Source organism: Salvelinus alpinus, chromosome 24 (genome assembly GCF_045679555.1).
Source record: "Salvelinus alpinus chromosome 24, SLU_Salpinus.1, whole genome shotgun sequence".
Taxonomy (NCBI): domain Eukaryota; kingdom Metazoa; phylum Chordata; class Actinopteri; order Salmoniformes; family Salmonidae; genus Salvelinus; species Salvelinus alpinus.
Window position 1 is genome coordinate 11,166,085 of NC_092109.1, and position 25,400 is coordinate 11,191,484.

At 41.2% G+C, this 25,400-nt stretch overlaps 1 non-coding gene across 1 annotated transcript; it reads right to left on the reverse strand.

Moving 5' to 3' along the window:
• Positions 1-8,656: 8,656 nt before the first annotated feature.
• LOC139552893 (U7 small nuclear RNA) lies at positions 8,657-8,711 on the reverse strand. Its single transcript, XR_011670554.1, has one exon. It is a non-coding gene; the product is annotated as a U7 small nuclear RNA (small nuclear RNA).
• Between the last annotated feature and the right edge of the window lie 16,689 nt (positions 8,712-25,400).

The window sequence follows — 25,400 nt, forward strand, 5'->3', positions numbered from 1 at the left end:
TCAATCATTTTTTTTCTTTTTAACACCTTTAAACACAAAGGCCACCCTCATAGGCTATTTAAAAAAAAATCTTAATCATATCACTATCATGTAGACAGAAATGTCATATCACTATCATGTAGACAGAAATATACTATTTTGTATTATAATTGTAACAAAATATTTGAGTGAATTATGCAAATTTAGGCAACATATCATTACATATGTGCAGATTTGCATATCACGCAAATCCCTTTTTTTTGTGGACACTGAATAAAGTCAGCCTAAATATTTTGGTTAAGACAGAAATTTCCTGTATTACTCAATAAAGAGAGAGAGAGAGCCAACCACACACAAGTCAGAGTTAAATTATATATTCCATTTTTAATATATATACAAGCTTCACCAAAGCCCTTTAATGACTCTCAGATCAATTCAGTGTCTATAAATGAATTCTCTGAGAGTCCTTACAAAACAATTCTTAGTTTCATTTATAGCCAAGATGCACCCCTCTCAACTTACAAAGAATCCTTTACCCGAAAGAGTATCCTATCGCAAGACAGCAACAGCTATAAATCATCGTTCAGTTTGATCTCCCAAGACAAGGTTTAAATCTCATGCTTGATACTTCACTGTCTACCAAAACATTACCTCATCCAATGGCATATATCAATTGTCATTTCTAGATACTCCCAAACCTGGACAAACTCAAAATCAGACAGTGAGCCCCTTAGGTCAAATACTAGGTCAAGATAAGGGCAACCTCAGAGGGGACATACAATGGTTCCAAACACGGCCAAACTCCTTCCCCCTATGAGAAAAGTAGGGAGTGACTGGCGTACAGACATTGTATGAGATAACTAACTGGTTCCCCAATTAATAACTCCATCCCTTCACATGGTTTAGGAATAGTTACAAACAACGTTCCCATAAGAAACCAACGTTCCACTCTGTCCTCCTCCCCTTCTGATATTCTACTTAGTACCACATGGTTTAACAGATACATTGACTTATGAAGACAAGCCTGACCTCTCCCCTCTCTGGCCCCAAGTTACCAATCCCTAGCTCAGAAGATTCTAATGACAAGTATCTCACAAGCATATGATGAAAATAACATCTTATCTATCTATGTTACTTAGCTAAATCTGATTCTGCCACGACACACTCTAGGACCAGACTTGTCCAGAGCAGATTGTGGTTAAATAATTGTTTAACCTTTGTATCTGTCACATACTAAAGGTAACAAATCAACAATTGTCTCTGGGCAAGTCTGGAGAATATATCTAAGGATACCCACACAACATTTGGTGAATGCAGATGCTTCTGAAGCTGAGAAAAATGAGTAGGCGTGTGGGAAGAGTCTGACTTTCAGGAAGTGGCAGTTAAAGACCAGTACACTGAATGGCAAATGCCTATTTAGACCCAATTACCATCTCTTCAAAGTAAGTTACTAAATATAGTACAGTCTGTAACACTCTCTATGAAATTGCCATTTAAATTACGTGTAATTTAATGTAGTGAGCTTTGAAATTATTGATGTCCTTCTTAAAGTGGTTAAAATTCATTAAAAAATGTGATGTCGGTAATGTGATAAACTAAAGAAAATACACATTTTCATATATTTAAAACAATGTTTACGTTGACTTTTTGAAAATACTAATATTATCAATCAAATGTATTTCTAAAGCCCTTTTTTACATCAGCAGATGTTACAAAGTAGTGCTTATACAGAAACCCCAAACAGCAAGCACTGCAGATGTAGAAGCACGGTGGCTTAGAAAAACTCCCTGGAAAGGCATGAAGGAAGAAACCAAGAGAGGAACCGGGCTCTGAGGGGTGGCCAGTCCTCTTCTTGCTGTGCCGGGTGGAGACTATATGATCTTGCCTTTAGGGACAGATAATTCTTCAAGATGTTCAAATGTTCATAGATGACCAGCACCGTCAAATAATAATAACAGTCGTTGTAGAGGGTGTAACAGGTCAGCACCTCAGGAGTAAATGTCAGTTGGCTTTTCATAGCTGAGCATTCAGAGGTCAAGACAGCAGGTGCAGCAGGTTCCATAGCCGCAGGCAGAGCAGTTGAAACTGGACCGGCAGCACGTCTTTTGAACAGGTCAAGGTTCCATAGCCACAGGCAAAACATCAGAAACTTGATCAGCAGTGCGAACAGGTGGACTGGGGACAGCCAGGAGTCATCAGGCCAGGTAGTCCTGAGGCATGGTCCTAGGGCTCAAGTCCTCCAAAAGAGAGAGCGAGAGAGAGCGAGAGAGAGAGAGAGAGAGCGAGAGAGAGAGAGAGAGAGAGAGAGACAGCGAGAGAGAGAGAGTATTCATGGACCAAAATACCAACAAATCTTGGTATTTTGGGCAGCACTACACCCCTGATTGTAACCAATGCCAGCCATGATTTACCATATCAGATTCAAAGCTTTAGCTACAGTAGTTCTTCCTGTAAAAGTTGTGTCATACTGCAGCACACCTGGTGGGCTGCCGCAGAATTCTAACGCACGATATTTAATTGTTAGCCATTGTTGTCATTAATGCTAGTTAGTACTAATTTGACCACCAGAGGGCATCTTTGCATTTGACAGTCTTCAATATTGGCTGTACTAGAGAATTCAAAAACTTTTTTTGTAAGAACATAGTATATGGGATTGATTTTAAGAAATGTTGCTTAATTAATTTGAATAATATTATGGTGCTTCTATACCAAGAAAAACATAAAAATGAAACCCACATGGTTTCCGTTAGGAAAATATGGTGTGCTGTACAACATGACCGGCCTGGATTAGGCAACAGTACTACAGTAAGAGCAAAATAATCCTAACATTTCCACAACCTAATTGTAGTCTAACCAATACCCAAACGGAGATTCAGTGAAAATAAAAATCTCATTGATTTATCAAAACCAGTCCCCATGATTGTCTCAGAGCTGCGCTGTCTTTACCTCTGAATGCCGTCTTTTCCCCCTTCCACTTGTCTCTTCCATTAATTTTGAAATAGTATTTTCCAGTAAGCATAATCAGTGCTCTAACTCCCCCTTGCGCTGGTCTGGAGCAATGAAGTAGTGACTTAGGGTACTGTACTAAACCACAAATTACCTCTAAATCCCGCAGCATGATCTCAAAACTTTTAGTTGAGCAACCATTGTACATGTTCAACAATTTAGGCATAAAGCTCTTTTCTCCCCATCATAAACTTGGGATGGGGGTAAATAACAGTGATTCCTCTTTAAAAGGGGAGCATCTGAGCTTTCCAACAATGCCAGAAACATTACTGTACTCCTATTATTAAGCAAATAACATGAACATTTCCAATCAGATAAAAACAACTGCATTCACATTTGCAGACCGTGAGAGTGGCAACACATGGGAAACTAGAGCTTCTGATGTTATCAAAGCATAGCCTACATGAACGTAGGAGAGTAAACATTATTGTATCTAGTTTAGGTCAGTTACAATTTAGGTTACTTACAGTTTAGTTAGTTACAATGAGTTACATGAAAGTAGGAGAGAGTAAACATTATTGTTTCTAGTTTAGGTTAGTTACAATTTAAAGGGTAGCAAGCATGAGTTTTTATTCACCAAAGTACCAACGCCGCACAATGCCGCCATTGGATTATTGCCTCTGGAATCTACTTTGGATTTACCTCACTATATCGCTATTGGATTAGCTGAATGTCCCTCGACCGGTAAAACGACCTCTCCATCTGAGGCGCCTCTCTTCTCGTCTCTTCTTTAGTAGCTAACTCAGCTGTCAATCGGTAAGTCTCCACTCTCTCTACTTCTGTGAGTTCCTGCCTGTGCTAGACTAGTTGGTGTTGTTCTCTGGCTTACTATTTAGCTATGTCAACCGTGGTGGTTGGTAGCCAGACTAGTTTGCTGGCTAGGCCAGCTAGCAGGCTAAAATATCTAACTTTAGCTGGCTGGCTTGTTGACTAAGATAACTGCATATACTGGTGACATTATTTGATAACTGGTTAGGTGGCGTTATCTATTTCCAAAACTTTGATTTTGGAAAGGCTGGTATGACTAACGTTAGCAGGTTAGTAGGGCTAACATTAGCAGGGTAGTTGGCGAGCAATCTTGCAAGCTGATTTGTAACAATAAATTAATGAAGTATTTGCTTGTAAGTTGGCTGAAATTTAAATTAAAACCAGTACTCATGAGTGCAAACGATTTGATTACATTTTAACCTGTTGGGGATGGGGGCGCTGTTTAGACTATTTATGCTAACTTGGCTAATTTTTGAAACGGCTTCCCACAAAATCCTTGATCGTACAATATGCATATTATTATTATTATTGGATAGAAAACAGTCTATAGTTTCTATAGGAGTTGAAATTTTGTCTCTAAGTGGAACAGAGCCCATTCTACAGCAATTTCCCTGACATGGAGTCAGATTTGAGAAATGTTGGCCACTCTTCTGAACTCAGTTAAAAGGGCACTGTCGTTGCTATGACTATACGGACACTTCTTACGTCTTCCCCTGGATGCCTTTACGTGATGACGATTCCAACGGGGTCGATTGCACGTTCACAGGACCTACAAATGAAAAAACCCTGAAGCTAGTCATTCTTTGGGAGCTGCGTCATGAGCCTAGAGGACACCGGCGCGCACCTGTTCCAAGCGTTAGTTTAGCCTGTTATATTTCTCCGGTCATCTTTTCACTCGTTATAGGAGTTAAAAACATCATAAGGTAGTTAATTTAAAGCGTTTTATAGCAATTTATATCCGTTTAGTGCGATTTTGGGACATTTATTTTTGCAACGATGTGAAAAGTTGGGCACGCTTTTCAGTTCATCCCGAACGCAGTTGACATTTCCACATGGCAAGAGGACAGCTTTCCACCAAAAGACGATTTCTCCCAAGAAAGGATCCTTTGCCCAAGATACTGATGGAAGAACAGCTCAAGGTAGGACATTTTTATTATGATAAATCGTGTTTCTGTCGAAACATTTTAGTGGCTTCGGACGCCATGTTTTTTGACGTAGCATCGCTTGGCGCAAGCTGTATTGAAAAGTAAGGATAATTTAAAAAATGTAATTCCGCGATTGTATTAAGAATTAAATTGTCTATCAATCCCTGTCCACCCTATATTTTTTAGTCACGTTTATGAGTATTTATGTATAAGAGTAGATCACTGTCTAAGTGGCGCACAGACTTTTTCTGACCAGCTGAGCTACATTCCACATTGTCTAACCATGATTTTGGTGGCTAAATATAAACATTTTCGATCAAACTCTATATGGATTGTGTAATATGATGTTACAGGAGTGTCATCTGAAGAATTCTGAGAAGGTTAGTGAAAAAATTAATATATTTTGGCGATGTTTACTTTTATCGCTCACTTTGGCTAGAATCAATGCTGGGCTGCTATGTGCTATGTGCTATGCTAATATAACGATTTATTGTGTTTTCGCTGTAAGACACTTAGAAAATCTGAAATATTGTCTGTATTCACAGGATCTGTGTCTTTCGATTCGTGTATGCTGTGTATTTTTACGAAATGTTTGATGATTAGTAAGTAGGTAAACACGTTGCTCTAAGTAGTTTGTCTATTCCATTTGTGACGGTGGGTGCAATTGTAACCGATGCCATCTACCTGAAATATGCACTTTTTTCTAACAAAACCTATCCCATACCATAAATATGTTATCAGACTGTCATCTGATTAGTTTTTTTCTTGGTTAGGGGCTATAAATATCTTAGTTTAGCCGAATTGGTGATAGCTACTGGTGTTGGTGGACAAATAAAAGATGGTGGATTATGCTAATGTGTTTTTAGGTGCTAATGTGTACATCTTTACATATTGTGTCTTCCCTGTAAAACATTTAAAAAATCGGACATGTTGACTGGATTCACAAGATCTGCGTCTTTCATTAGCTGTATTGGACTTTAATGTGTGAAAGTTAAATATTTAAAAAAAATATTTTTTTTGAATTTCGCGGCACTGGTTTTTCAGTGGGGGTGGGGGGGGAGTGCCGCTAGCGCCACTCTCATCCTAGACAGGTTAAGTTATTTCTGTTGGACTTCACATTATAGGGTGGTCCTCCATATTACGTCACACCCCGCAAAAACATTTTCCGGCATGACTTGTTCCGAATTTAGATCGGTTTATGTAATAACTCGAAAAATAGAAAAGTGAGGTGTAACTTTGCAGTGGGACTTTTGATATGTATACCAATGCAAATCCATATGCTACATGTGGTTGTGTTTATGCTAGCTACTGTATTGCATTAAATACTCTGATAAGGCAAGCACGCTTATTATTGGCCAAAATGTGAAATTGAATCTCCATTAGTCTCAAATGTAATTCTCGCGTCGTCACCACATTTTTATCAACTAAAATAAAAACACATTTTTTACAGTTATCGTTTTTTTTCATGGCGTCTCATCTCATTGTCGTCATTAGTTCTTGCCAGGATAAATAGGTCATTTTGGATTTTTGTTTTGTCATAGTTATTGTTGATAAACTTAACACTGGTGTGGTTAGGATACTAGCCCATAGAGACTCCAGGTCAGTGGGAACATTCCTCTCTCAGCCCTTTTTCTGCTGAACACAAGCCTTTCCCTGGAACAGAGCTGCTTAACACACACACATCCTCACAGGGAGAAATGTGCTAATGAACAGGAACAGCTGAGAATATTGAACAGTTCCAGATAGTGCTGACCATCTTCCCAACAGCACCCTGGGAAATTAACTAGACAAACTCAGCTAATCAAAGATAGAGAGAGCGAGGGAGGGAAAGAGAGGTGAGAGAGAGAGATTATGCACTTACTCTACTCTCTCTCTCTCTCTCTCTACTCATTCTCTACTTTCATTATTTCTCTTTCTACTTTCTATTTATTTTAAATTCTCCTCCCCCTGTTATCTCCGTGCTCTCTCAGGCAGATCAAATCTGATTGAGGAGAGAGTAGAAGCTTGTTTCTCTGACATCTTCAAAGTAAACAGTGAAAACTTTATGAGTCACAATATTTACCAGAGCCAAAAAAAACAGTTGACATTCTGATCAGAGAGGACATTACTGCTTATCACCGCTGCTCTCACTCTGTCTGTTCTTAGTAAAAAACACCAAATGCAAGCACCTGTTTATTATATACTTTTACGTTCCATCATTCTTATCAGATCAGTGGAGGGCTGTTTGCTGTTTGATTTCTCTGTCTGTTCTTAATGTCAACACTTTTCATTCTCAAGACTTCTCCCCTCTCTTCGTGATTTCTCTCTTTGTGATTTCTCCCTCCCTCTCTCTTCTTCTCCCCCTCTCTGTCTCCCTCTCTCCTCTCCCTCTCCAATCAGTGACGCTGTAGATAGCAGGTCAGATTCCTAATTACCCAATCAAGACTTAATCAGAGCTTCGTCTGAGTTTCAAACATAGATGTAGATAGACATTGCATCGCTGTATCGGTCCCATTATGGCGTCTATGAGCACACGGGAAGCGCCATTGAGACTATCTCCATTTTGAAGTAGTAATTTTTCTTCTGCTAATTCTATAGGTTAGGGAGGGTCACATAATTCCATCCATGTCACTAGGATTGATCAGCCAATTAATTATACTCGTCAGGAAACATTCCATAACTGCAGGGGGCAGTAAATTGCCAACCTTGGCTTTATACCTCTTCAAACAACACACTCTAGGTTGCAGTGTGCAACCTTTCAGTTTGTTTGCTAACTCATAGGACGTCCGACCCAGTTGACTACTTTAAAATGGTGAAAGTCTTCAACGGTGCTGCCCATGCTAAACTGTCTTTTGGGCACTAGAGTCCTCTTTTTATCTCTATGGTTCCAACCTTCATCTGACCTCCTACAACATCACACGTAGAACATACAACCTAAAGCGGACCTTTCCATCAATCACACGTTACACATCGTTAACGAGAGATGTCGTGTGTGTACGTGTGTGCGTGTGTGACCGACCCCTCGTTAGTGCAGTCTGATTGAACTGATTAGTTGTCACACATTAACAAGGAGATACATCAGCAGACAGTAAGAGGATCTCCTTCACAGACCTAGGAGCACCTCTCCATCATTTATGATTAAATATTACTATGCATTCATAGATAAAATCCAGTCTATTTCAAATTAATCAACTAATCAAACACAGATAGCTAAGAGTGGATTTGTCCAACTGAAATCTGAAATCTGTTTTATTTTCACATACGCCAGATAGACCAGGGGTGTCAAACTCATTTCATCGAGGGCCTAGTGTCTGCAGACTTTTGTGTTTCCTTTCAATTAAGACCTAGACAACCAGGTGAGGGGAGTTATTTTGTAATTAGTGACCTTAATTCATCATTAATCAAGTACAAGGGAGAATTGAAAACCCACAGAAACTCTGCCTTGCGTGGAATGAGTTTGACTACCTGAGATAGGCCCACATAAAAAAATACTATAGTGTATACTATGGTAGGAATACTAAAGTATTCGCTGTGTTTTTGCAGACTTTACTGTAGTATTCACTGTAGTGTTTTTGCGGATTGAGGTCCACTATAATATTAATACTAGTATTAATACTGTAGTAAAAACGTGTAATTACTGTAGTGTTTTGGCAGACTGTAGGGTACTGTGGAATTTACTATAGTGTTTATGTGGACTGTAGTATACTGTACTATTTTGGGTGACATTACTGCTGTATTTACATAATTGTTTTTGTTTGAATATCTTTGACATAGAAGTGAGGGGCTTTCACCTTGATAAAACCTACTAGAGAAATACTAACAGAGCAAATTTTCCCTACTCTTTTCTATAACCATAGGGAACACAATATATGGTTTTTACTTGGCACAAATAGGGATATCGGCGAGGGGAATGGGCAGGGTATATGCAAATTACACAGTCTACAAAACATTAAGAACATCTGCTCTTTTCATGACATAGACTGAACACCTGAATCCAGGTGAAAGCTATGATCCCTTACTGATGTCACTTGTATAAATGGCGCCGGAAGAAATGGCAGCAGTTTTACGGGTGCCCAACCAATTGTGCTATTATGTGGGGGTTTTTCACGTTATTTGTAACTTATTTTGTACATAATGTTTCTGCAACCGTATCTTACGGCAAAAAAGAGCTTATGGAGATCAGGACAGCGATCACTCACCTCGGATTAGACAAAGATTTTTTATTTTCCTCAACAAGCAGGAAACACAGTTATTGGCAAGAGAAAGAGACGCAGGAAAAGATGACATAGAGCAGGGTGCCTCGTAAGGATCAGCAGAAGGCGAGTGGGAAAGCTGCCGTTATCGTCAATATTACTCGCCAACGTTCAATCATTGGACAATAAATTAGACGAGGTACGTTCATGAATATCCTACCAACGGGACATCAAAAACTGTAATATCTTATGTTTCACGGAATCGTGGCTGAATGATGACATGGATATTCAGCTTGCGGGATATACGCTGCACCGGAAAGATAGAACAGCACACTCCGGTAAGACGAGGGGGGGCGGTCTGTGCATATTTGTAAACAACAGCTGGTGTATGAAATCTAAGGAAGTCTCCAGATTTTGCTCGCCTGAAGTAGAGTATCTTGTGATAAATTGCAGACCCCACTACTTTCCTAGAGAGATTTCAGCTATACATTTGTGGCTGTTTATTTACCACCACAGATGGATGCTGGCAATAAGACCGCACTCAGTCAGCTGTATAAGGAAATAAGCAAACAGGAAACCGCTCACCCAGAGGTGGCGCTCCTAGTGGCAGGAGACTTTAATGCAGGGAAACTTAAATCAGTTCTACCTAATTTCTATCAACATGTGCAACCAGAGAGACTCCACACACACAGACGCGTACAAAGCTCTCCCTCGCCCTTCATTTGGTAAATCCGACCACAATTCTATCCTCCTGATTCCTGCTTACAAGCAAAAATACCAGCAGGATGCACCAGTGACTCGGTCTATAAAAAAGTGGTCAGATGAAGCAGATGTTAAACTACAGGACTGTTTTGCTATCACAGACTGGAACATATCCCGGGATTCTTCTGATGGCATTGAGGAGTACACCACATCAGTCACTGGCTTTATCAATAAGTGCATTGAGGACGTAGTCCCCACAGTAACTGTACATACATATCCCAACCAGAAGCCATGGATTACAGGCAACATTCGCACTGAGCTAAAGGGTAGAGCTGCCGCATTCAATGTGTGGGACTCTAACCCGGAAGCTTATTAGAAATCCTGCTATGCCCTCCGACGAACCATCAAACAGGCAAAGCGTCAATACAGGGCTAAGATTGAATCGTACTACACCGGCTCCGACACTTGTCTTATGTGGCAGGGCTTGCAAACTATTACAAACTACAAAGGGAAGCACAGCCGTGAGCTGCCCAGTGACCCGAACCTACCAGACGAGCTAAATCACTTCTATGCTCACTTCGAGGCAAGCAACACTGAGGCATGCATGTTCTGGACGACTGTGTGATCACGCTCTCCGTAGCCGACGTGAGTAAGACAGGTCAACATTCACAAGGCTGAGGAGCCAGACGGATTACCAGGACTCCGGGCATGTACTGACCAACTGGCAGGTGTCTTCACTGACATTTTCAACATGTCCCTGATTGAGTCTGTAATAACAACATGTTTCAAGCAGACCATTATAGTCTCTGTGCCCAAGAACACGAAGGTAACCTGCCTAAATTACTACAGACCCGTAGCACTCATGTACGTAGCCATGAAGTGCTTTGAAAGGCTGGTAATGGCTCACATCAACACCATTATGCCAGAAACCCTAGACCTACTCCAATTTGCATACTGCCCAAACAGATCCACAGATGATGCAATCTCTATTGCACTCCACACTGCCCTTTCCCACCTGGACAAAAGGAACATCTATTTGGGAATGCTAGTCATTGACTACAGCTCAGCGTTAAACACTATAGTACCCTCAAAGCTCATCACTTAGCTAAGGATCCTGGGACTAAACACCTCCTTCTGAAACTGGATCCTGGACTTCTTGACGGGCCGCCCCCAGGTGGTGAGGGTAGGTAGAAACACATCTGCCACGCTGATCCTCAACACTGGAGCCCCTCAGGGGTGTGTGCTCAGTCCCATCCTGTACTCCCTGTTCACCTACGACTGCATGGCCAGGCACGACTCCAACACCATCATTAAGTTTGCAGACAACACAACAGTGGTAGGCTTGATCACCGACAATGACGAGATAGCCTATAGGGAGGAGGTCAGAGACCTGGCCGGGTGGTGCCAGAATAACAACCTATCCCTCAACGTAACCAAGACTAAGGAGATGATTGTGGACTACAGGAAAAGGAGGACTGAGCACGCCCTCATTCTCATCGACGGAGCTGTAGTGGAGCAGGTTGAGAGCTTCAAGTTCCTTGGTGTCCACATCACCAAGAAACTAGAATGGTCCAAACACACCAAGACAGTCGTGAAGAGGGCACGACAAAGCCTATTCCCCCTCAGGAAACTAAAAAGATTTGGCATGGGTCCTCAGATCCTCAAAAGGTTCTACAGCTGCAACATCGAGAGTATCCTGACTGGTTGCATCACTGCCTGGTAAGGCAATTGCTCGGCTTCCGACCACAAGGCACCACAGAGGGTAGTGCGTACGGCCAGTACATCGCGGGGGCTAAGCTGCCTGCCATCCAGGACCTCTACACCAGGCGGTGTCAGAGCAAGGCCATAAAAATTGTCAAAGACCCCAGCCACCCCAGTCATAGAATGTTCTCTCTACTTCCGCATGGCAAGCGGTACCGGAGTGCCAAGTCTAGGACAAAAGGCTTCTCAACAGTTTTTACCCCCAAGCCATAAGACTCCTGAACAGGTAATCAAATGGCTACACGGACTATTTGCATTGTGTGCTCCCCCGCCCCCCCCAACCCCTCCTTTACGCTGCTGCTACTTTCTGTTTATCATATATGCATCATCACTTTAACCATATCTACATGTACATGCTACCTCAATCAGCCTGACTAACCGGTGTCTGTATGTAAGCTCGCTACTGTTATAGCCTCGCTCCTGTATATAGCCTCGCTACTGTTATTTTTCACTGTCTTTTTACTGTTGTTTTTATTTCTTTACTTACCTATTGTTCACGTAATACTTTTTTGCACTGTTGGTTATTAAGTAAACATTTACCTGTAAGGTCTATAACGGTTGTATTCGGCGCACGTGACAAATAAACTTTGATTTGATTTGTTAAATACACTTCAATCATTGTAGATGAAGGGGAGGAGACAGGTTAACTTCTCTAGGGTAGGGGGCAGCATTTTCACGTTTGGATGAAAAGCATACCCAAATTCAACTGCCAGTTACTCATCCCCAGGAGATAAGATATGCATATTATTAGTAGATTTGGATAGAAAACACTGAAGTTTCTAAAACTGTTTGAATCATGTCTGTGAGTATAACAGAACTTATTTAGCAGGTGAAACCCCGAGGGCAAACCATTCAGAATTTTTTGTTGAGGTCACTGTCTTTTCAATGTGATTTCATTGGGAAACCAGATTTCTAAGCAAATTGCTTGCAGTTCCTACGGCTTCCACTAGATGTCAACAGTCATGAGAAATAGGTTGAGGTTATTCCTTTGTGTAATGAAGAAATACGGCCATCTTGAAGTCGAGGCACTCCAGGTGTCCTGTACATGCGCTTCAATCAAACAGAAGGCATGCAACATTTCGTTTTAGTCCTGTATTGAACACAGATCATCCCGTCTTCAATTTTATCGATTATTAACGTAAAAAATTTTTTGGCAAAGTTTACAGGTAACCTTTGAGATATTTTGTCGTCATGTTTGAGCAAGTTGGAACCGGTGTTTTTCTGGATCAAACGCGCCAAATAAATGGACATTTTGGATATATATCGACGGAATTAATCGTACAAAAGGACCATTTGTGATGTTTATGGGACATATTGGAGTCAACAGAAGCTCGTCAAAGGTAAGTCATGAATTATATTTTTATTTCTGCGTTTTGTGTCGCGCCTGCTGGGTTGAAATGTTTTCTCTTTTGTTTACTATAAGTGCTATGCTCAGATAATAGCATCGTATGCTTTCGCTGAAAAGCCTATTTGAATTCTGACATTGGTATCTTTCATGTTTGATTTAATGAAAGTTTGATTTTATAGTAATTTTCATAGTAAATAATTTTAATTTGGCGCTCTGCATTTTCTCAGGCTTTTTGCCAAGTGATACAGTAGCGTCTTGCCTAAACTCAGATTTTTGGATATAAATATGAACTTTACCGAACAAAAAATACATGTATTGTGTAACATGAAGTCCTATGAGTGTCATCTGATGAAGATTATCAAAGGTTAGTGATTCATTTTATCTCTATTTCTGCTTTTTGTTAATGCTCTCTTTAGCTGGAAAAATGGCTGTCTTTTTCTGTGACTTGGCTCATACCTAACATAATCGTTTGGTGTGCTTTCGTCGTAAAACCTTTTTGAAATCGGACACTTTGGCTGGATTTACAACAAGTGTAGCTTTAAAATGGTGTAAAATACTTGTATGCTTGAGGAATTTAAATTATGGGATTTCTGTTGTTTTGAATTTGGCGCCCTGCAGTTTCACTGGCTGTTGACGAGGTGGGACGCCACATACCCTAGAGAGGTTAAAGAAGGATTTTTAGGTCTTGAGGCAATTGAGACATGGATTGTGTATGTGTGCCATTAAGAGGGTGAATGGGCAAGACAAAATATTTAAGTGCCTTTGAACGAGGGTATGGTAGTAGGTGCCAGGCACACTGGTTTGTGTCAAGAACTGCAACGCTGCTGTTTCTTTTCACGCTCAACAGTTTCCCGTGTGTATCAAGAATGGTCCACCACCCAAAGGACATCCAGCCAAGTCAACATGGTCCAGAATCCCTGTGGAACGCTTTCAAAACCCTGTAGAGTGCTTGCCCTGATGAATTGAGACTGTTCTGAGGGCAAAAGTGGGTGCAACTCAATATAAGGTAAGTGTTCCTAATGTTTGGTATCATCAGCGTATATACTGTAGTATTTACTATAGTAAAACAATATATATACTGTTTTTGCTTAAAGTTTTATAGTATTTACTGCAGTGTTTTTTTGTGGATATTACTGTAGTATTTACTATAGTACTCTATAGTATACTACCAAATTATACATAATTCTATAGTAAGTACTCTAGTATTTATAGTAAACTGCAGTACTTTTTTATGTGGGTGCAGTGATATGTCTTTGTATTGTATAGAGACACATGAACATGAGTCAAGCCATGGGTAAAAAGGTATGCGCTTGACTGTAAGACACTTTGGATAAAAGTGTCTGCTAAATGGCATATATTATATAATATATATATAGGATCAAGGAAGGAGAGAAGAGAAGAGAGGAAGGGAAGAGACTGGAAGACAGATATGGTGAGGATGGATACTAGAGAAGTAGAGGGAGGACAGACAGGAGAAAGGATCGAACAGAGAGGATAGATTGAGCAACGAAAGGGGGAAGAGTAAAGCAAACTAAAGAGATCATACAACATAAAAGCAGCAGGAGTAGCCTTGAACAGCACAAAGAAACAGACTTCTCTTCTAATGACCTAGTTCCAGCTAACAATACCAGATGAAGACAACATTGCTGATGTGTTCCTGCTGTACAATAATCTGACTCTGTGTGTGTGTGTGTGTGTGTGTGTGTGTGTGTGTGTGTGTGTGTGTGTGTGTGTGTGTGTGTGTGTGTGTGTGTGTGTGTGTGTGTGTGTGTGTGTGTGTGTGTGTGTGTGTGTGTGTGTGTGTGTTCCGAGGCAATGCTGTTCACTCGTGTTTCATGTGTTTGGAAACTTGGAATGATTAATGCTGATTAAATTATTGCCAGCAACAACAGCTCATTTACATAATAGACAATTTACAACATGGCTTATTAAATACATACACAGAATTATTTACACCCCCCTACACACACGCACATACACACACACACAAACACACACCATGTTGAAGTACAGATATAGGATCTGTGCTCAGTGTTAGTCAGTCTTGTTTTTTCACATCAGTGACTGTCTCTGACTCTCTCTAAATCAAATCAAATCAAATGTATTTATAAAGCCCTTCTTACATCAGCTGATATCTCAAAGTGCTGTACAGAAACCCAGCCTAAAACCCCAAACAGCAAGCAATGCAGGTGTAGAAGCACGATGGCTAGGAAAAACTCTCTAGAAAGGCCAGAACATAGGAAGAAACCTAGAGAGGAACCAGGCTATGAGGGGTGGCCAGTCCTCTTCTGGCTGTGCCGGGTGGACATTATAACAGAACATGGCCAAGATGTTCAAATGTTCATATATGACCAGCAGGGTCAAATAATAATAATCACAGTGGATGTCGAGGGTGCAACATGTCGATACCTCAGGAGTAAATGTCAGTTGGCTTTTCATAGCCGATCATTCAGAGTACCTCTACCGCTCCTGCTGTCTCTAGAGAGTTGAAAACAGCAGATATGGGACAGGTAGCACGTCCAGTGAACAGGTCAGGGTTCCAGAGCCGCAGGCAGAACAGTTGAAACTGGATGAGCAGCACGGCCAGGTGGACTGGGTACAGCAAGACCGGGTAGTCCTGAGGCATGGTCCTAGGGCTCAGGTCCTCCGAGAGAGAGAAAGAAAGAAAGAGAGAGAGAAAGAGAGAAAGGAAGAGAGAAAGAGAGAGAGATTTAGAGAGAGCATACTTAAATTCACACAGGACACCGGATAAGACAGGAGAAATAGTCCAGATATAACAGACTGACCCTAGCCCCCCGACACAAACTACTGCAACATAAATACTGGAGGCTGAGACAGGAGGGGTCTGGAGACACTGTGGCCCCATCCGACGATACCCCCGGACAGGGCCAAACAGGCAGGATATAACCCCACCCACTTTGCCAAAGCACAGCCCCCACACCACTAGAGGGATACCTTCAACCACCAACTTACCATCCTGAGACAAGGCCGAGTATAGCCCACAAAGACCTCCGCCACGGCACAACCCAAGGGGGGCGCCAACCCAGACAGGAAGATCACGTTAGTGACTCAACCAACTCAAGTGACGCACCCCTCCTAGGGACGTCATGGAAGAGCACCAGTAAGCCAGTGACTCAGCCCCTGTAACAGGGTTAGAGGCAAAGAATCCCAGTGTAGAGAGGGGAACCGGCCAGGCAGAGACAGCAAGGGCGGTTCGTTGCTCCAGTGCCTTTCCGTTCACCTTCACACTCCTTTCCCAGACTCAATCATAGGACCTACTGAAGAGATGACTCTTCAAAAAAGACTTAAAGGTTGAGACCGAGTCTGCGTCTCTCACATGGGTAGGCAGACCATTCCATAATAATGGAGCTTTATAGGAGAAAGCCCTGCCTCCAGCTGTTTGCTTAGGGACAGTTAGGAGGCCTGCGTCTTGTGACCGTAGCGTACGTGTAGGTATGTACGCAGAACTAAATCGGAAAGATAGGCAGGAGCAAGCCCATGTAATGCTTTGTAGGTTAGCAGTAAAACCTTGAAATCAGCCCTTGCCTTAACAGGAAGCCAGTGTAGAGAGGCTAGCACTGGAGTAATATGATACATTTTTTTGGTTCTAGTCAAGATTCTAGCAGCCGTGTCTAGCACTAACTGAAGTTTATTTAGTGCTTTATCTGGGTAGCTGGGAAGTAGAGCGTTGCAGTAGTCTAACCTAGAAGTGACAAAAGCATGGATTAATTTTTCTGCATCATTTTTGGACAGAAAGTATCTGATTTTTGCAATGCTACGTAGATGGAAAAAAATTGCCCTTGAAACAGTCTTGATTTGTTCGTCAAAAGAGAGATCAGGGTCCAGAGTAACGCCGAGGTCCTTCACAGTTTTATTTGAGACGACTGTACAATCATCAGGATTAATCGTCAGATTCAACAGAAGATCTCTTTGTTTCTTGGGACCTAGAACAAGCATCTCTGTTTTGTCCGAGTTTAAAAGTACAACATTTGCAGCCATCCACTTCCTTATGTCTGAAGCACAGGCTTCCAGCGAGGGCAATTTTGGGGCTTCACCATATTTCATCGAAATATCTCGTTCAACATGCATACAAACGAATCCAAAAGGTTACCAGTAAAGTCCGTCCAAACAAGTCAAACGATGTTTGTAATTAATTCTGGGGTACTCTAATATCTAAATAAACTATAACATTTAAGACGGAGAATAGAATGTTAAATAGGGAAGATAAATAACGAAGAGCACGCACCTCATTCACGCGCACAACAAGACTACATTTCTAATGAGAGACACCTTGGAAAAACTACAACTACTCTGTCATTTTTTCAGAAAAAAAGCCTGAAACCCTTTCTAAAGACTGTTGACATCTAGTGGAAGCCATAGGAGCTGCAATCTGGGAGCTATGTATTTGTATATCCCATAGACAAGCACTGAAATGGACTGTGACCTCAAAAAAAGATTTTCTCGGATGGATTTTCCTCGGGTTTTCACCTGCCATATAAGTTATGTTATACTCACATACATTATGTTAACAGTTCTAGAAACTTCCGAGTGTTTTCTATCCAATGCTACCAATTATATGCATATCCTAGCTTCTGGGCCTGAGTAACAGGCAGTTTACTTTGGGCACGTCATTCATCCGAACTTCCGAACACTGCCCCCTAGCCCTAAGAGGTTTTAAAATCAGATCCAACAATAATATCAAGGGTTTAGAAATCCAGGGCTTAAAAACAAAGGTGTCATTGCACGCTGATTTTTTTCAATTTAGTTTTTATTTAACCTTTATTTATACAGGTTTCTCATTGAGATAACATCTCTTTTTCAAGAGAGACCTGGTCCAAAAGCAGCCGGGGAACAAAGTTTCAGATAAAATAACTTACATACACAAACACAACATTAAACAAAACTATAGACACATACAGTACAACATTGTGTAAAAAAATCACAAACGTCTTGACTAAAAAACAGCTGTCCTAAAGGCAATTACACTCTATGACATTTACATCAAGTGTTTAAACTCCACCAACGAGACTAAATCATAAATTTTTTAAATGTTCAGGAGATAATTCCAGGACCATGGAGCTGAGTAACTAAAATGATTTCTACCATAACCTGTTCTAATTCTTGGTACTGTTTAAAAGCAAATGTGACCGTAAATTATATTTATTTATTGACCTGATTAAAACTTCTTGTCAATATGGGGGTGCTGTTTTCACTTTGTAAAAATTCGTTCCCAAATTAAACTGCCTCGTACTCAATTCTTGCTCGTACAATATGCATATTATTATTACTATTGGATAGAAAACACTCTCTAGTTTCTAAAACCGTTTGAATTATATCTGTGAGTAAAACAGAACTCAAGTTGCAGCTAAATTCCTGTCAGGAAGTGAGAAATCTGAAATCGGGCACTCTGTTCCAGGGTCAGTTTATTAATTTGCATGTAATCTATGAGTCGACATGCACTGCATACGATTTCCCCTAGATGTCAGTAAGCAGTGATAATTGGAATGGTGTTGCTAGGCAGATCTGAGGCCATATAAAGGCTTTTGGAACGTGGGGTGCACTCCACAGACCTCAGGATGGCATTCTGAAAAGCTCTTGTTATAGGCCTTAGATATATCCGGCTCTGATTTTATTCGATATAGGTGTTAAAGACATCATAATGTAGTTATTTTAAACCGAGTTATATCAGTTTATATCAGTATATTGCGATTTTCTGATATTTCTTTGTGCTGCGTTATGAAGAGTTGGACACGTCTGGGCCACATAGCTAATGTTTGCTGCTAATTCCTAAGTTGAAGACGACAATCTACAACCGAGCAACGATGATTCTGGACAAAGGACCACTTGCACAAGATTCTGATGGAAGCTCATCAAAAAGTAAGAACTATTTATGATGTTAATTCGTTGTTCTGTTGAAAAGTGTTACACTACTATTCCGCCATTAATTTCAGTGCGGTCTCGCTTTAACGCACGCTGTATGTCGTAGTAACGTTAATTTTAAAAATCTAACACAGCGGTTGCATTAAGAACTAATGTATCTTTCATTTGCTGTCCAACCTGTATTTTTTAGTTTAAGTTTTTTTAGTCAAGTTTAGTTATTGATTAAATTAGGTGCCTCTCCCAAGATTTCTCCCGACATTTTGTTGGCAGCTTGGCTACTATTCTCATTGTATAACCACGATTTGTGCCGCTAAATATGCACATTTTCGAACAAACAATATATGTATTGTGTAATATGATGTTATAGGACTGTCATCTGATGAAGTTTTGAGAAGGTTAGTGAAAAATGTAATATATTTTGCTGGTTTATTCGCTATCGCTAACGTGCATGAATCAATGCTGCTGTGTGGTTGGCTATTGTAGTAAGCTAATATAATGCTATATTGTGTTTTTGCTGTAAAACACTTAAAGAATCTGAAATATTGGCTGGATTCACAAGTTCTTTGTCTTTCATTTGCTGTACGCTGTGTATTTTTCATAAATGTTTTATGATGAGTATTTAGGTAATTCACGTTGCTCTCTGTAGTTATTCTAGTTGCTTTGGTGAGAGTTGTGATGGTGGCTGCAATGTAAAACTATGATTTATACCTGAAATATGCACATTTTTCGAACAAAACATATGCTATACAATAAATATGTTATCAGACTGTCATCTGATGAAGTTGTTTCTTGGTTAGTGACTATTTATATCTTTATTTGGTCGAATTTGTGATAGCTACCTATGCAGGAAAAAAATGGTGGGAAAAAAAGTTGTGTCTTTTGCTATGGTGGTTAGCTAATAGAAATACATATTGTGTCTTCCCTGTAAAACATTTAAAAAATCAGAAATGATGGCTGGATTCACAAGATGTGTATCTTTCATTTGGTGTCTTGGACTTGTGATTTCATGAACATTTTATTATATGATATCCCTGTGGCTTTAGGCTAGGCTATGCTAGTCAGCGTTTTTGATGGGGGGGATCCCGGATCCGGGTTTGTGATGAAGTGCATACAGATCCATAAATATAAGCCAGTTGAATAGGCAGGCCCTGACACAGAGCCCCATTTTCAGAATTTTCACTCCCTGTCTGGAAGTTTGCTGCCAAATGAGTTCTGTTTTACTCACAGATATAATTAAGTTTTAGAAACTCCAGAGTGTTTTCTATCCAATAGTAATTTCAGGACCAATAAGATTGAGAGTTGTTCCATACAGATTGCAAAATAGTTGGGAATAGATTTTCGATGTACCAATTCCATGGCACATGGTTTATGAACTGATGCGCAAAACGTAACATTTTTCAATTGAAATCATTATACAAAATTCTTGCAACCAATATAATGTTATATATATGGGGATACAACCTTCCCAGCTCTGCAGATTTTGCTGCGAAGAGACAGAGTCATTAGATCATTTTATTTTAGTACTGTCCATTTGTAGCTTCTTTTTGGTCACAGGTCCAGGAATGGCTGAACAATTGCAACATTTACCTGGAGCTAACTCTGCAGATAACATTTGTAGAAATGTTAAAATAATGTAGGAGACTATAACACAATAGATATGGTAGGAGAAAATCCAAAGACAAACCAACCTGATTTTTTTTTGAGAGCCAATGCTATTCCAATGGAACGTATAGGAAAAAAATGAAATCTAGCTCCCAGTATGCAATTCCTATGGCTTCCACTGGGTGTCAGTAGTCTTTTTTCAAGGTTTCAGGCTTGTTTCTTCCGAAACAAGGAAGAATAATGAGTTTTGATACGTGGACACAGACTTGGAAATCAGTGTATGATAATAGGCTGAGAGAGGCTGGACTGAGGGCTTGTGGGCCTGTTGTAAGGCAGGTCCTCACCAGACATCACCGGCAACAAAGTCGCTTATGGGCACAAACCCACCGTCACTGGACCAGACATGACTGGCAAAAAGTGCTCTTCGCTGACGAGTCGCGGTTTTGTCTCACCAGGGGTGATGGTCGGATTCGCGTTTATCGTCGAAGGAATGAGCGTTACACTGAGGCCGGTACTCTGGAGCGGGATTGATTTGGAGGTGGAGGGTCCGTCATGGTCTGGGGCGGTGTGTCACAGCATCAACGGACTGAGCTTGTCGTCATTGCAGGCAATCTTAACGCTGTGCATTACAGGGAAGACATCCTCCTCACTCATGTGGTGCCCTTCCTGCAGGCTCATCCTGACATGACCATCCAGCATGACAATGCCACCAGCCATACTGCTCGTTCTGTGTGTGATTTCCTGCAAGCAGGAAAGTCCGTGTTCTGCCATGGCCAGCGAAGAGCCCGGATCTCAATCCCATTGAGCATGTCTGGGACCTGTTGGTTTGGAGAGTGAGGGCTAGGGCCATTCCCCCCAGAAATGTCCAGGAACTTGCAGATGCCTTGGTGGAAGAGTGGGGTAACATCTCACAGCAAGAACTGGCAAATCTGGTGCAGTCAATGAGGAGGCTACTTAATGCAGCTGGTGGCCACCCCAGATACAGACTGTTACTTTTGACCCCTCCCCTTTGTTCAGGGACACATTATTCCATTTCTGTTAGTCATGTCTGTGGAACTTGTTCAGTTTATGTCTCAGTTGTTGAATCTTGTTATGTTCACACAAATATTTATGTTAAGTTTACTGAAAATAAACGCAGTTGACAGTGAGAGGACGTTTCTTTTTGTGCTGAGTTCATGTCTTCTTGTAGCATAACATCCATCAACCAATAAATGTACAGGAAAAAACACATATATTAAAAAAAACAATTCTGAAAATCACTCTACAGTAGAGCATTCTGGGAATAATGAAATATGGTTCTATGTAGAACTCTTCTTGCCTTCCAAAGAATTATCAAAGATCCCTTTACTCCAAAAACGGTTCATATGATGTTAAAGGTTCTAGGTATAACCCTTTGCCTTACAAAGAACCCTTGTCTTCCAAAAGGGATCTTCAGGTCCAAACGGTTCTTGGTAGAACCCTATCCCTCCGCCCAAAAACTTTTTTGTAACCCTTTTTTCCAAAAGTGTACTGTTACCAAATATTATCCTATGCTTAGTCTACTCATCAAATTAGGAATTGCATTTTATTGTTAGCCTGAAAATACTTTATTATAAAGGTGTTTTTTTTCTTCACCTTTTCGAATCAACTGTACATTGTAAATAGACTTTAGTACGATTAGTACACACACTATGCCAAATTTCGGACACGAACCAACAAGACAGTACTGCTGCATCAATCAGTCATGGGAGAGGAGAAAGGAGGGGTGGACAGCAGAGAAGGAGGGGAACAATAGGAGAGTATAGGAAAGGAGAGGAGAGGAAAGGAGAGGAGAGACACTCATCCTTGTTTTCTCAGAGTAATCACTGTGTCTACTGGAGTGTATAGAAGGAAGCTTTGGGTCTATTAACTACACACACAGTGTGAGTGGAAATCAATGAGCTGGACACACACACACACACACATACAAACACACACACACACACACACACACACACACACACACACACACACACACACACACACACACACACACACACACACACACACACACACACACACACACACACACACACACACACACACACACACACACACACACACACACACACACACACACACACACACACACACAAAGACTTGCATGGTTGCACACATGCCCGTTAATCCAGATGAATCATATCGGTTCCACACAGAATACACGTTAGTTACCTCTGTTTGTCTCTCTCTCTGTTCCCTGTTAGAACAAAACCACACCATAACATTGTAATCCTGATGGCATTTTGAAATTATGAAGAGAAGCAGGAGGGGGGTTGTTGAAAGTAAGACAGAAAAGGAATTAAACAGTGCAAAAAAGATAAGCAGTTCTAATCTCCCTCTCTGTCTGTTTCTCTCCTGTTCTCCATCTCTCTCTTTCTGTGTCTCCAGGTGGTAAAGTGTTATAGCCTCTTGCTCTCCCCCTCTCTCTCTTTCTCCTTCTCCCTCTTTCACGCTTTCTCTCTCACCAGCCATATGTGTGTTTCCTGGTGTTAGAGTGTCATAGTCCCCTGGTGGTATGGTGATAGAGTCTCTCTCTCTCTCTCTCTCTCTCTCTCTCTCTCTCTCTCTCTCTCTCTCTCTCTCTCTCTCTCTCTCTCTCTCTCTCTCTCTCTCTCTCTCTCTCTCTCTCTCTCTCTCTCTCTCTCTCTCTCTCTCTCTCTCTCTCTCTCTCTCTCTCTCTCTCTCTCTCTCTCTCTCTCTCTCTCTCTCTCTCTCTCGCAATATCTCCTGATGCTAGGGTGTTATAGACTTGCTTTCTCCTCTTGATACAATCTCCCTCTCTCCCTTGGCTATGTTGCAATGTCTCCTGTTGCTAGGGTGTTATAGTCTTGTTCTCTCCTCTTTTTCTCTCCCACCTCTTCCTTTTCTCTCCTCTCTCCGGACAAAGAAAGGCGCCTAAAAAGATGGTGCAGACGCAAACGGTCACAGTTTTATGAGCTCCAACCCAACTATGCTATTTAGTTCCTTTTTTTCACATTTATCTTTACTTCTTGTACAGAATACTCATGCTATTACAGTTTTTTTTGATTGCTTAAGCACGATTTTCAAAACAGGGCCCGTGTTTTCAAAACACTACACACAATTAGCACAACCACACACCCAATTAGCAAAACACTACAGATCCTTTGCAAAATTAAACACTCTTGTAAAAACTATACACTTCTTTTTAAAAACCACACTTTGTTACCATATGAAACACACACGTTTCACATTACTATACTCTGTTTGCACTCATTTATTTCTCAACACGCCCAAAATGTTGACATCGAGATTCATAATACTGTAACCAAACGTCACTTTACGTATTGTAAATTAATTTATTTTTATTTTTAAATAACTAGACATTGTCTCTTCGCCTAGCTGGATCAGGCCAGAGACTTTCATCAACATCGCAGGCAATGTTGTCATTAGCAAGACACCTTGGAAAGAAACGTCTTGAATGACGAATCCATCCTTGCATTGCTGCTACCTCCATCTGGTCACAGGCCTCCTCCATGGCTTGGATGAGGGGTACCTCAGCCTGGAGACGGAGATCATATACCTTCCACAGCCATGCCGAGAAAAACTCTTCTATAGGGTTGAGGAATGGAGAGTATGGTGGAAGATATAGGACGGTGAAATGTGGATGTTGCTGAAACCAGTTCTGAACCAGAGCAGAGCGGTGGAAAGACAACAATGTATTGCATATGATCGATTTGATTTGCTACTGTTATGTTGTGCAATTGGTCCAAGAATGTAAGTATGAGTGCTGTGTTGTAAGGGCCCATATGGGCATGGCGGTGGAGGACCCCATCCTGTGTAATGGCTGCACAGAGTGTTATATTACCCCCACATTGCCCTGGGACATTGACTATAGCCCTGTGGCCAATGATGTTTCTTCCCCTCCTTCGTGTTCTCGTCAGGTTGAACCCAGCCTCATCTACGTAAATGAACTCATGCTGGATCTCCTCTCCATCCATTCGTAAAACTCTCTGAAAAACAGTGTCAGGCAAAATTGTGTAGTTCAGTGTAGATCTAGTATACATATTACAGTACAGTAAAAGATTATGAGACAGTATGCAAGATCACACTGCTAAAGTGAATACATACCTCTGCATAATCATGCCGCAGTCGTTTCACCCTTTCGGAATTGTGCTCGAAAGGCACTCGATAAATTTGCTTCATTTGAATATGTTTTTTTTTTAGGATGCGTGCCAGTGTTGATGTTGAGACCTGATGGATATCGTTGAAAATGGCGTGGTTATTGACAATGTTAGCTTGGAGCTGCTTGAGTGTTATAGCATTGTTGGCCAAAACCATGTTTACTATCTCCCTCTCTTGCTGTTCTGTGAACATAGGAGGCCTTCCCCCTTGTCGTCCCTGACCCTCAATCCTATGTAGAAAAAAACCCAGTATACAATAGTACAGTAATTTCACAGGAAAAGGTAACAGAAGTGCTGATAGTGCATAGAATACAGTACTGTAAGCAGTTACTGAAACCGTGCAGATGTTTTTGATATGATGATATTTTTACAATACCTATTTTCCAGTCGAAATGTTCTCATCACACTTGCCACTGTATATCGGCTTAGATTTGGCTGTACTCGCAGTCCAGCCTCCCTCAGCATCAGGCCGTGGTTGACAACGTGGTCAACCAGTGTTGCGCGGATCTCATTTGTCAGATTCGGTCCTCTTTGAGCACCTTCTTGTCTTCCTCTTCCTCCCTTTCCTCCTCCTCCTCATCCTCCTCCTCCCCTTCCTCCTCCTCCTCGTCCTCCTCCTCGTCTTCCCCTTCCTCGTCCTTCTCCTCGTTCTCCTCGTCCTCCTTGTCCTCCTCGTCCTCCTCGTTCTCCTCGTCCTCCTCCTCGTGCTCCTCGTTCTCCTCGTCTTCCTCCTCCTCCTCGTCTTACTCTTTCTCTGACTCTTTCCATTGTGCTTGAAGACCGATGAACTCACCTGCTGCTTTTTATAGTGCTTATACACCTGATTGGTGTGTCTACAATTAAGCAAACAAGTGTTTGCACACCTGATGACTGTGTT